The sequence below is a fragment of the Centropristis striata genome, chromosome 19, assembly GCF_030273125.1.
Source record: "Centropristis striata isolate RG_2023a ecotype Rhode Island chromosome 19, C.striata_1.0, whole genome shotgun sequence".
Lineage (NCBI taxonomy): Eukaryota > Metazoa > Chordata > Actinopteri > Perciformes > Serranidae > Centropristis > Centropristis striata.
In genome coordinates, this window is record NC_081535.1 from 11710988 (window position 1) to 11724895 (window position 13908).

General features: G+C 40.0%; 1 protein-coding gene across 1 annotated transcript in view; it reads right to left on the minus strand.

Moving 5' to 3' along the window:
- Positions 1-5876, minus strand: part of fam163ba (family with sequence similarity 163 member B, genome duplicate a) — a 30942-nt gene extending 25066 nt beyond the window's left edge. The window contains exon 1 of the mRNA XM_059358410.1: positions 4853-5876. The gene's annotated coding sequence lies outside the window, so the exon portion shown is untranslated. The remainder of the gene's footprint in view (positions 1-4852) is intronic.
- Positions 5877-13908: the final 8032 nt, after the last annotated feature.

Here is a 13908-nt window from a genome sequence, read left to right on the forward strand (position 1 = left end):
TTTAAACACATCACGGGTAACTCTGATATTCTAACTCTTAATGTCGTGACATTGTAAACACCAATTACTCTTTGCAGGGCTACCTACAGGATAGGGCTTCAAGTAGGTTATTCTGGAAAGCACAAATGTTGTGATGGAAACAGATATTTATTCTACCTGAAGTTACTTGTTTTCATTTTGGGATAAAGAGACATGATTGACATGTCTGTATGTTAGGCATTATGTTTTTTTTAAAATGATGTGAAGGTTGTGAAGATATATATAATGATTAAGTAAGTACATGCCAACATTAGATCAATTTGATGATTTGAAGTAACAAAATATTGCACTGCCAATGAATACTCGGATAGAAAATACAACATCTGCCTGATTTAATGTGAGTTCTGGTGAAGCCACACACATTTCCACTCCAATGAAGATTTTGGGTTTTTTGGAGCCAGATGTGACCATATTTGGACAAAAATGAAATTTAAATGTGTTATGTATACACACTGCTATGCTCCTATCTTGATCGACAGGTGGCCATAGCGACCAAAATGTAGCTATAACCTTCAGCATATCCTGCTTTATCATCTATTTTACTTTATATGTAAACATAATCTATAAAGAAACATCATTCTGTACTGATGAAGACTTGAAACTAGCAGTCAAGATTGTAAACTCAGGAGGAAATGGTTAATTAGGTAAGTAGGGTCATTTTCTCATAGATTTCTAAACAATCAGACTTCTTTTTGCAATCAGTGGAGTTACCCCCTGCTGGTCATTAAAAAAAATGCAGGTTTAAGGTACTTCCACATTGGCCTCAATTTTAAGACCCAGAGGCTACATTCACTTCGTTTATACAGTTTTTTAGTGTTATAATTGACTTGTTCACTTTCCCGTCAAATGAATTCATAAAAAAGTACTAGAAAAAACGGGGGGTTGTTTACAACCTGTCTGATGCTCTGACTGCTCATTTTGCTTGGCCTAATTGTGAAGTCTGTCTAGTGATGTCATCCTGTCTCCAGACGGGCAGCAATTAAGTTGCTGAGTAAGATGTTGTAACCGTAAGGGAATGATGGACACACCACTTTGGAAATAAGGCCCATCTTGGGGGAAAAAAAATCATATTGACTAATACAATTATTCGGTCTATTTATAACATATGTGCATGAATATCCACAGATAATGAAGCTGCCATGCATGAGGCACAAGAAAGGAGGGACACACTGCATTTATGCTGCTTTTTCTTCCCCTCATCCTCTTCCTGTTCTTCTCCCCCGCCTCCCTCTCTCACCTCCCTGCTACTCTTTGCAATGAGCTTCAGTTTTTTACAATCACTCATTGGGATGAGGGCAGCCGACCAGTGGCTTGTGCATGCGTGTGCTCGCGCCTGTTCACGTGTGCGCTGGTGATGTTGGTGTGTGTGTGGGAACCCGTCTGTGCGTGAGCGTGATGTGTGAGCATGTCAGGCCGTATGGCTGCGAGGGAGAGAGTGGAGCGTGGTGCCGAGGGGGAGGGGAGGAGAGACGGGTGGAGGAAGGGAGGAACGGGTGGTGACTGTTTAACATGATCATTGAGCAGCCATATTCCCTTCCCCCAGTCTCAATCCATCCACTCCACTTCTCCCCTCTCCTCCTTATCTCAGCCACAGTGGATCTATCATGACTCCCCCTCCCAGTTGTGCATTTTAAAGGTAATTAAGCTGATATGTGAGTACACTTTAAATGCCCAGGAAAAAAAAGTGGCTATGCTACCCCCGGTAATTGCATTCACTCTGCCAGTGTTTAAACCTTCCCTCCTCCTCCTTTCCTTCCCTCTCTCCCTATTTTACATGCGTTCTTCTCTCTACACCTTTTTCCATCTTTTTTCATCACCCATCGGTCTTTGAAATTTGCTTTCTTACATCCTACTCATCTCCTTGTCCTTCAACTAGCTCTCTCTCTCCCTCTCTCTCTCCTTGTCTCCCTCCTGCTGTAATGACTGAGAGGCTGATAGAACAGCAGCAAGCAAGCAGACTAGAAACACACAGTCACTCATAGTCACGCTCCGAGGGGGACTCGAGTGTGTCTGTGCATCTGTGTGTGTTTGTGTGTGGGTGCATGATGCAGGAGTATGGCTGATCTCCCAGGGGGCCAAGGTTACTCCGAGGGTCACTGAGGAAGTCGCCATGGGAACGCAAGCCCTGCCTTGTCTCTCATTGTTGCAGGCCCTCAGGATGCACAGGATGTGTTTGTGCACAATTTTATTTTCTTTGCAGTCCACAATGTGAATTTAGTCCCAGTTCTAATTTCATATACTAGCTTTAAGTCATACTGTCTTAAACTATATGATATAATAATGATAATTATTTGAATAGCCAGCAATCTAATGATACTAAAGATACACGGATTTTTATTTAGAATGATACTGAACATAGCACTGCTGCTTATAAAGCTATTCATTTTATTTTATTTATATTCTTTATTTATTATTTATCTACATCAGCAACTGAGTGATACTGAGCATGCACTCATTCACATATATTTATTTATTTTATTTTCACTAATACTTTAGTTAAAGGGTCAGCAATTTACCGATATTGAATGTAGTATTTATTATCTATTACATTTTAATTTTATTCTTTATTTTCTTAGTGTTTATTTCTGGAATTGGCTGAGAGTGTAATATATTGTATGCATAATGTGTAAAAACATTTTCCTGAATAAAGTTAGAGAAAGCAGTCTTCTCGGTACCTTTGCAGAGTCATATTGGTGCAAAATCAGTGTATTGTACATCAAAAAGGGCTATTTTCACTCCTGTTCGGTAATCAGGGAATCTTTTGCTTCTAAAATTGGTATCAATATTGACTCATAAATCCCATATCTGTTTAGCTCCAAAGTGTTTACAACCCGTCGATGTGATGCTAAAACAAAGACAGTATGGGCAGGACTTTGGAAAATAACAGCACTGACATCATAACATAATTCATTGCAGCTCAGCTTCACAGCAGAGGACTTCCAGGTATCAATCTGAGTGAATGTGCAGCCTTGAGCCCACTTTGCCCTGGGGAAATTAAAGGAAAAACCCACATTAAGCATCTTAGTGAGGTGTTGGGCTCCCATGAGCCTCTCTGTAACTGTACTTGAGGGAAGATCACCATCCTGCCAAAACATGTTCACTTCGTTTGGTGTTTTGATGATGGTGGAGGGCATTGAGATAAGATGACTGTGAAGGCCACAGCTTATGGTTTTCAGTGACCCTTTGAGCCCTATATGGAAGCATCTGCATTGTTTTTCAACACCCAGTAATTCTGGGCTCTTTCTTCAAACAACTGAATGCACTAACAATGATTTAGGAATCTGGCAAGTAGAGTTGAAATGATTAATTAATGGACTGAAAATTAAACGGCAACTATTTTCATCAAACAATCATTTTGGCCTTTTTACTTTCCTTCTTAAATGTGAGAATTTCATTCTTTTTTTGTCATACATGATAATGAGCTCAATATATTTGGACTTTTGGACTGATAGTTGGATAAAAGACGGAGATGTTTCACTATTTTCTGACATTTATCGACAAAATTATTAAGATTAATGAATACATTTTAGCACTGCTGGTAAGATTTGACTCCAGCGTTTCAGCGAATGAGAAGATGTGAGGCATTTAGAGAGATTAGCTAAAGTAAACAGGGAAGAAACAGCATGTGAAAATCAATAACTCCAAATCACATCTGCTGAAACACATTCACAGCAGAGAATAATGAATAATATTCCTCTTTTGGTACTTTCAGTGCCCAATAGAGCCTGAACTGGGGCTGAACTTTGGACTGAAACAGCAACATGGAGTTTTGATACTCTAACAGGTAGGGATTACACTGTGATGATGCTTTCGAATAAAGTTTATTTCCATTTTCTTTTACTATAACCCCCAAACACCTCTACTACAATGAAAAGCAGTAAATGTCATAACAATTACCAGTCACTCTTGATGAACTACAAAGAGGTTATCATCACATCAAACCTTTTTCTCCCAGCTCCCCCATATTCCACCATACATGTTCTTTCATCAAATCTAAATACTGTAAAAAGCTGCAACTTAATCTCCCTGGCTACACTTGTGGATCCACATTTTAGCTTGTTAGTTCTTCATTCACCCACCACAGTGTTTCCAAAACACCCAGTAGGTGGTGGTTTGCATGCTTGGAATATTTTGGTCATTTTAACCGCATTTGGTGAAATGTTTTCATGTTGCACGGCCTTAATGCTGCTGGAGATGCATTTCCACCCATCCTAAAAATATCCAAAGCCAACAGTTTGGATATGACCACGGTTAACAGTTGGTGACAGTAGCTGTGGCTCATGAGCCATGCTGTTTTGTCAGCATGTGGCAAGCCGGGCCAGCCAGCAAGTCTGTCATACAAAACACTGAACCTCTCCCTCGCCTTTACCCTCTCCCTCTTTCTTTTTTTTTTTATCCCTATGCCTGTTAGTATACCTTGATATGTCATATATCCGCTACTATATCATTGTTTAGAATCACACTCTGCTACATGTACAGTATAGTTAATGGTTAATGTTGGGTGTATGGACTATAATGAATTATCGATGTTCTGGATGAGATAATAAGAAAAGCCTCACATGCTGCTGTGAGACTAGTGTGGTTCTGTCCATGGTGCTGAAATGAGAAACTACTGTAGCACAGTGCATCTCATCTATATCTATCTATCTATCTATCTATCTATCTATCTATCTATCTATCTATCTATCTATCTATCAAGCCAACTTCTCAGTTTCATGCATGACTCAACAAGCTGATATACACTATAAAACCAGTGTAAAAACCCACTATAATGCTGGAGCACATTCTTTCTTATAATGGCAAAGAGTCTTACCTTCAGAGATAAGAGGAATTCACCGGGTCACATCGAGGGTAGTGGTGGCTCCTGGGAGCTCAGGTCCCGACCTCTGCTGGTTGTAGTTTGTGTCGACCTCAGTCACTGAATAATGCGACCTAAAGCCCCCAATGTCAGCAAAGTAATCAGCAAAACATTGAAGTGCCAGCTATCGAAGTAGAGATGGAGCTCGACTGGAGTCCAGATAACCCCCGCTGGGCCTGATCCTCTTAAGTTATTAGTTAAAATTAAATAATATATATATTCTTTGCTGCCGGACTACTTTTCCACACACATTCTTGCAATCAGCATGCAAAAAAAATCAGTCCAATTCCAGACTTGCAGAGAAGCAACTGAAAAAACACTCCAAAGGCGAAAAAATGCTCCAATAACAATAATATCTCGGGGAAAATGTGTCAGCCACACACAGAGTTCCATCCACCGCTTGTCTGGAGTTGTTTGAACAGAAGAGACTGAACGCTGCCCGCAAAATAAAACACTCCTACGCAAACATCATCATCAGCCTCAGCAGCATGTGTGTTGGAGGAGGAGACGGGCTGAAAGAAAATCTCGACATCTCCATTTCAACAACCAGTTTCCCACCGTCCGAGGAGGTCGAGGTCAGATTTTGTGGTAGTGCTGCTCCGCGGAAAAATCGACGCGGAGCTTTTTCCTCCTCTCTTCCCCTTTCTATTCCCCTTATCAGTCTATTTATCTATCTCCTCCCTCCATCCAATGTGGTTCTCTCTTTGCGCCCCATGTTTGGCGGAAAGCAAGCCGGCCACTAGCTCTAGGGCAGCAAACTGTCTGCAGCTGGCTGGACCCAGAGAACAAAAGGCAACTGTATATTTGAAGCACGCTGCTGGTATTTCCGTATATTTGCTGTTTCCTGCAGAGACGTCCAGGCGCTGCGCGGAGACGAGTCTAATGCGCTTTGAATTCAGAGGTGGCTCTCAGTGCCTGCAGACCCAGTGAGTGAATGCAGCCTGGAGTGTGCTGCCGGAGAGATGGCGCTTTAGTCACAGGCTCAGATTGGCTGTGGGTGCTATGGAGAGAAGAGACAGTAGAGAGGAGGGGGGTTAAAAAGAAAGGGGGAAAAGATGCTGGGTGAAGTTTTTTTTTACTTCCAAAAAGAAGTATTTGAGCGTTTAGTGCAGATTTTTAGTATGGTGTTGTAGCTAGACATTTCAATTGCATCAAAAACTAAATTTTTAAGAGAGTGGATGGATTACTGAACAGACCGACTGGGCACAGGGGTCCAAATTGTCAGAGGGGCACCTTGTGCTGACCTGCAAAATCAAAATGTCTATTGGAGAGACACATACAGACCACAGAGTAATGAAAATTGGCCATAAAGACACAAAATTACTATTAAAAGACGAAAAAAAGACAAAAAAGGACTGTACAGATGACAGACAATGATCAAAAAAGACAGAATGACTATAGGGTCACATTAAGACCACAAAAACACAAATGACCAAAAATCAAACACAAAAGGACTACAAAGACACACAGAACCCTCAAAACCCACAAAAAAATTGTATAAAAAGATACAAAAGACCAAAAAAAGACAAAATGAGTACAAGGACACAATAAGACAATAAAAGGGCAAAAGGACTATACAGATATATACAATGATCAAAAAAGACACAAAAGAGAAACAAAATGACTACACAGGCACACAAAACAACCAAAAAAGATACAAAATGAGGACAGGGACACAAAAGAAAAACAAACAAACAAACAAAAGGACTGTACAGATACACAAAATGATCAATAAAAGACAGAATGACTACAAAGGGTCAAGACCACAAACCCCCCGGGCCCATTTTCTTATTATCTGTCCATGCGTATACTGTAAGAGCACTGCAGCATACAGTCTTACACAAACACATCTGCACTGAATATAAAATTTAAAAAATGAAAAAGTCACAACAATCACAATTCTGGAGAAATAACAGAAAAAAGTGCAGGATGTATGAAGTGGTGAGAGGAAGAGTATATTCTCAGACAAACTCTATGTCCCCCTAAAGCAGAAGCTGGTGCAGCATTCAGGGAGGATTCATTAAGCTCCCCACTTACAGTTGCAGCAGTTAATCACTCAAGCTATATGCATATGTGACTGCCAACTCTATAAAGATAATTAAAACATTACACCTGTCCTCTGCCCAAGGTTCAGCCAAGGTGGAAAAACAAACTGTCCCTCTGTCTGGAACAAAACGTTCATTAAATTCCATTAGGACGACAGACACAACTGTCCCCGCAAGGATCATTTTTCTCTGTGTACTCTACTCTGTCTTTTGTCCTTTTCTGTCTCTGTTTCAGGACATATTAGGAATCCATTCATAGAAGTGAATGTATTTCCTACTTTTAACTCCCTTCCCATGTGTTCTATGAGCTTCTCTTTGTCCCACACTGTTTCCCTCTTGTTAACCTCTGAACTGTTTCACTGCTCTTCTTCTCTCCATCCCTCTCTCTCTTCTCCTCTCTTCTCCTCTCCTCTCTGAAACTTCACTCACCATCTCCTCTAATTACCCATCCAGGCCTACAACTGCTCGCCTCTCCTGTTCAGATCAGTCGAGGGGCAGTTTGAGGCAACGTTAAGAGTAGCAGTGTGAGTTTTTATTGCATTCATTATTCAAACTCACAGAAGTGGAGATTAGTGCACTTTGAGAGTGTGCCGCGCTGAAATATTTATGTTAGGAGAGAATGAGATGGTTGGATTTGTCATGTTGAGTTGAATTGTGCTTTTATCCGTTCCTCTCTTGCTTTCTGTGTGTGTGTGTGTGTGTGTGTGTGTGTGTGTGTGTGTGTGTGTGTGCGTGCGTGTGTGCGCGCATGCAGGCTGAGGTGTGTCAGAGTGGCTTAAAGGCAGCTCACCTCATAACAGTCAAATAAGAGTCAATAGCAGAATTTAAATTAGGTTTCGTTGTATTATCAATCCACAATAATAGCAACCTCTGCCAAATCAATATCACCATTTTCAAACATCGTTATCAACACACCCTGTCCGGTTCTTTATTTATTAAGTCCTTCACAATAAGTCACAGTAAAGTAGAAATACAGATGTAGCCTATAGCTCATGTTACATCAGTCTGTGCTATGGATGATTTACCATCTTGGCACCAGTGACATCTTTTTTTACATGTTTTGAGTGTAGCCTACAGATGAGGTTTTGTAAGTATAGTTACATACCAATGCTAGATATTTTGTGGATTGTGCTACAAAACTAAAAACCTCTGTGGCTATATATCCTTTATTTAACCAGGTAAAAGTCTCATTGAGATTTAAAAAAAATCTCTTTTCCAAGAGAGACCTGGCCAAGAAAGCAGCACAAAAATAGACAAGTTACAACATTTAAACACAGTTATCATAAACAATTAAGTACAAATACAGCCATCATAACAACACTGAAGGAGCCTCAGTAGTGGACTTATAAGGAGCAGTCACACTGACCAAGGGAAGCTATTTCTTTGTCCTTTAGAATCGATTTAAATTCACAGATTGTGATAAGTTCAGACAGTTTTAAGTCCTTTTGCCAATTGTTCCATGATAAAGAGGCGGCCTAACTAAAAGCTTTCTCACCTACCTCCATTCTCACTCTTGGCACCAGCATCTGTACAAACAGGGCCGGTTATTCCTACAGGCCACCAAGGCGGCTGCCTAGGGCGCCAAATTGGCAGGGGGCGCCCTGCCAATTTGAGTTGAGACCATTATATTGCCTGTTTGTAGTTCATGTATCAAATATAAATGTACATTTAAATTTCATTTTTATGTTTATTTTTATTGCATTTGTATGTCTACATTTTATTTATTTTCAGTCTTTGCCATTCTTAATTTGATGAAGATCTGTGTTTTTTTTTTTTTATTTATTCGTATTTTCAATTCAGTTGTTGTTGGTAAAGTTCCAAAGTTTCCAAAAATAAAAATGTTCTGAGACCATTACCTTGCTTGTAGTTCATGTATCAAATATTAGTGTACAGCATAATACATATAACATAGTGTACCTATATCAGAATGAATACATGGAATGGTTGTGGTTCAGGGGGGGGGCGCAAAATCTCAATATCGCCTAGGGCAGCCAATGGGCTAGAACCGGCCTTGTGTACAAAAGTTTGAGAGCTTAGACCATGTTGAGTTTTGTTTCGACACATGTATGCACACAGGTATAAGGGGAGCAGCCCAAGAATAGATTTATAGATAAAACTAACCAATGTGCTCCAGTGCTATAAGCAAAAACAGTTAATGCACAGCCCTGTAATGGATATATCGATGTTAAACATAAAGTTCCAACAGGCCATTATGATCCTATGTCATTTTAATCTTTGGAGCATTTGGTGAATGGGCAGCCTACCTTGCGGAGGTATTCTCCAGAAACGCTCGGTAAAACAGCAACTGTCCGCTCCATGGCTGCTGACAGTCCTGGAAGCTTGTCGGACATAGCAACAGTAACTAAGGGGGCGGAGCTTTTGCATAGCCTAACCTTTTAATCAAAGCTGGCTGCATCAACATCTGTTGGTTTTGGTGGTTTGCAAACTTTTAAGGAATTTGCTCCACTTAGAGTAAGACTATGGAACTTTAGAAAAGAAGAAATAACTTCTCACAGTGTTGAATATAGGCGACAAGGAATTGGACACAGCAGGGTAATTTTATTAATTTAATGTAAATGAAGCTTACAGGTGAGAGTCTGTACTGGTGGCAGACAGGCAGACATAAAATGCGCTGCAACATGACAAACCATAGGCGAACAAAGCATCTGGACTGGTATCTGTGGAGCTGGATCTAATCAGAGGAAATGGAAATCGGGTGGGTGACTGGATGATGCAGGTGGGCGGGAAAGGCCAGGCACAAAGTTTTACTGTGAAAGCCTTACTTGGTCTATAGCTCTTAGTGACTAACATTATAGCAAACAAGATTGATTGTGCTGTGTAACTTGTTGACTCTATGTTTTTATATTGCATTTTAACCATCATGCTGTAATTAAAACTTATGTAAGCAAATCTTACATAGGTCCTAACTAAGATAGATTCTGTATTATCACCAAACAATGTGTCTCTGTGCAGTATATGAGTGTAGAAATCAGATTTTAAGACCTATTTTATTTGTTAGCTTTTAGGTTTGTTCCCACCCTCTAATACAATCAGGTGGCAGAAGATCAGCATACCTTAATGCACGATAGCAGTTTAAAACACATGGTTAACGTTGTAAAATGATTTTGGTTTTGTAAGGTTTAGTTACCAAAACTCCTTGGTGAGGTTGAAGAGAAGATCTTGGTTTAGGATAAAACAGCCACATTTGTTAAGCGACTATACTTATGTGCATACAGTAACTACATGACTTAGTTATGGAATGTGAAATTTGACATTTCTGTTTCTTTAGCTCTATAAATCAACTAAAGGTTGACTTTTCATTTCACTCAGGACACAAACCATGGTCTCCCAGGTCAAGAATATTTCAAAATAAAGTTGTGTTTTACTGAATTCCTGCAAACTATAACTGGGGTTTGGTGTGTTTGGTGTCTGCATCATCAGACATCATGTTTCATTAGGGTCCATTCTGTTATTATGTTAACTGTTATTATATTTTTTTTATGATGTTGCTTTATATTGAAAAGTGTTACTGTTAAATTAGTTTGTGTCACTACTGTGTAAATAAATGGACAATGTACACTATTTAGCCACCTGATAATAAACTAAATCCTAAAGTTAGGTCTCTAAAATGACTAATGATCTAAATCAATGTAGATGAACATGATGCAAAACTATTTAATTGTACTGTGTTATATTATACATATATTATATTGCAATTGACCCTAAATGCAATGCAAATCAGGCATCGGAGAATAAGACTTGCTACAAAACAAAAAACTATGTTCATAAGTTATGGATCATTGGTCGCATTGATTCCTACATTTTTTGGCATCCGAGTGTGTTTCTGTGTGTCCATGCATGAGCTTCTCCCAAACTGAGAGCAAAGCATGATGGGAAAGTTTGGGGGGCGATATCGGGATTGTTCTAGGCAGGATAATGTCAGATAGACCCCCAGGCTCACACACACAAACACACACACACACACACACACACACACACGATTACACAAAGGGACCATCATTCTCTCCCTAAATCTGTTCTTACCGACCCATCCCCCAATCTATCCTCCTTTTTCTCTGACGTTCCCTCCAGATCACAGCCGACTTTACGGCATTTATGTTTGCTGACACATCAGTAGCGGCGGCAGAATGATAAGTGTGCATGTAAGAGAAATGAGCAGGCAGAAAGAGAGTGAAGGAGGGTGATCAGCAGTAATAGACAGCAGTGCGACAGAGGAGAGAAGGAATGGTAAAGAGGTGGAGGTGTGATGGTGTAAAAGATGGAAATTAACACAAAGAAACATGGAGACAGAGGAGATCAGTGAGCCTCACATGAAGGCCACAGACACACACACGCACACACACACACACACACACACACACACACACACACACACACACACACACACACACGTCTCTGTTTTTGCCTGAGGGACTAACGGTCTTTATTGCATTAAGCAACACAATACCAGTCTGTGCCTTTCTATTCTGCTCTCTCTCTTTCTGCTCAGATCCAAACCTTTTCCTTTACGGAAAATGATTTCAATGGTTTGACGTCATGTGCAAAATTTAATCCAACACACATTCACCCTGCAGCACATTTGATGATGAGCTTTTCCCTGGAATTCACACGAACTTGAAATGTATTGAATCATGTCTACATGACATAAGAGGTGATGAACATGCAAATCAGGTTGCATCAACTGTTGCAACAGTCCATCCATCTATCCGTCTACCCATCTATACTGTACTTTTCCCAATATAACTTTAAAGAGTAGTAAGACCAGCCTGAAAGCAGTACTTTAGTGCTCTCTGTCGCTGAAAGCCTGTTTTACTTGCATGTGGTTCGGTGTGGTCAGAAGTAGGGATGGGTATTGTCAAGATACCAACAATACTAGTACATATACTGATACAGCTTGTATAAGTTTCTTCCCCACCCTTCCAAAAAGTGAGTAACTGAAAATTTGAGTCTGATTTAGCGTAATATTAAGGCCACAGTGAGTGATTTTTAAGATAGAAAGGTCAACTTTTGCTCAAGTTGAAGCTTCTGAGTTTTTTAAGTTTTCTATACATATGTACATAAAGTGCTGGAAACGATCAATTTTGATGAGAGTTTGTCAGACAGACAGTGATTTTTTGTTGTTGTCTTTTTTGGATGTTGTGGGTGATATTTCAAAATAAAGGAAAAAAAAACTCCAGTATCTTCTTTTGCTACTTTCCCCTTTGTTTTAGGATAATCTGTGCCACATTTCATACCTGTATGACTATTAATGTAATTGTAGTACCTTAATATTTGAATGTACATCATTTCACCAGACACATGGGGGTTTTGTCCCCAAACGGCCCAGTGTTGGGGGCGCTCATTATCAACTTGTGATTGCCCAAGGTATAGGTTAATAGAAAATTGTGGAAAAAAAGGTACCAGAAAACATCCTGCTCCCCACCACAGTATACATAATACACTTGAGCTGGATAAGGGAAACGAGGGATGAACTACTAGCTCTTGTGTTTCCACATTTACATGTAAAAAATAATTAATTTTTGAACTTGTGAGTATCGTTGCATCGACTCAAGTGAAGTGTAACAAGACTTTGAGTGCTTAGTTTTCTCTGCCATTGTCACAAAGAGCAGTGTGTGTGTGTGTGTGTGTGTGTGTGTGGATGACTTCAGGTCAGATAAATGGTTATTAGGCTAAAAGGGATCAAATGAAGAATTCTACTAGTTTCACCTACTAGTATTGGGACCAGTACCAGAATCTTTCAAACGATACCCAGTCTTACCCGTATTGCACATTTCATATTTCATATTTTTAAGACCAGCTTAAGTGTTGTTGCCATTGAAACGCAGCTATTCACGCTTTTAGCATACAGAAGTGGGTGTGGTTTTATTTAAAGTAGGCTTGAAAAAATGCCACAAGGACAGAGTACACTTGAACTGAAGAGTATTCTCTATAGACGTCTCTCACTTATGTGGAGACTGTGCCTACTGCCAAGCACTAATTTGAAGTCTTTATATTTGAAGCCAATCTCAAAATAAAATTCTATGAAGCCTCCCGTGAGTGTGCGCTCCATTGTTGTGGCTGTTTCCATGGCGCCCAACTGAAGGATTTTTTTCAAAAGACCCAATAATAAGCCTTTATTTTTCTGTTCTTTGTCTCAGTCATTTTAAAATATATTTATGTGTTTTTACGTGCCTTTTTGGTTGTTGTTTTGCTGTAATTCCTGTATTTCTTTTTATGCTGTGTTTTGTGATTCTCAATTGTGTGCAGAAGGCAAAGACAGGCCGATGAGCATTTTATTATTGTAACTCACCTGTTTCTCATCAAACACAAACACACAGACAGACACAAGCGCACACACTTTCCTACAGGGGCTTTACTAACCTTTAAAACCAGCCCGAATGTGTCCCTCTTGTGTTTGAAACCCATAATTGACAGTTTGATTAGGTCTTCTGCAGCCTGAGGCGGTGGCTTAAGGAAAGGGCCTAATGCATTAATGCCTTGTTTACGCCTCCACAAGTGCTTGCTGCCCCCTAAATCCACTTTGAATCAAATAGCCAACAAGCCAGGTGAGAGGTATAGTGTGTGGGATACTTTTTGACAGGAAATGAACAGGAAAATGTATGATATATGCTCACCATAAAGAGAGAAAGACAGAGACGGAGCGAGCAATAACGTTTAGATAGTCTAAGCAGATTGTCGTTGATAATGTCCATGGTTGAATTTGGATCAATTAGGAGCTGGCAGATGTGCAGAATCATGGTTGACCCCAGGGCTTAAAGGATACAATCCAATTTTCCCCAACAAATGTAATACCATTAGAGTGGATAAAAACAGACAACTCACAAGGGAGGAGTCTCTTAAAAACCAGGAAGGGGGAAGAGACAGGGAGAGACAGACAATTGCTCAGAGGAAAGAGACAATACCCACAAGGGCTTGGGAACAGAGAAACCTAAAGACTGGAAAGTT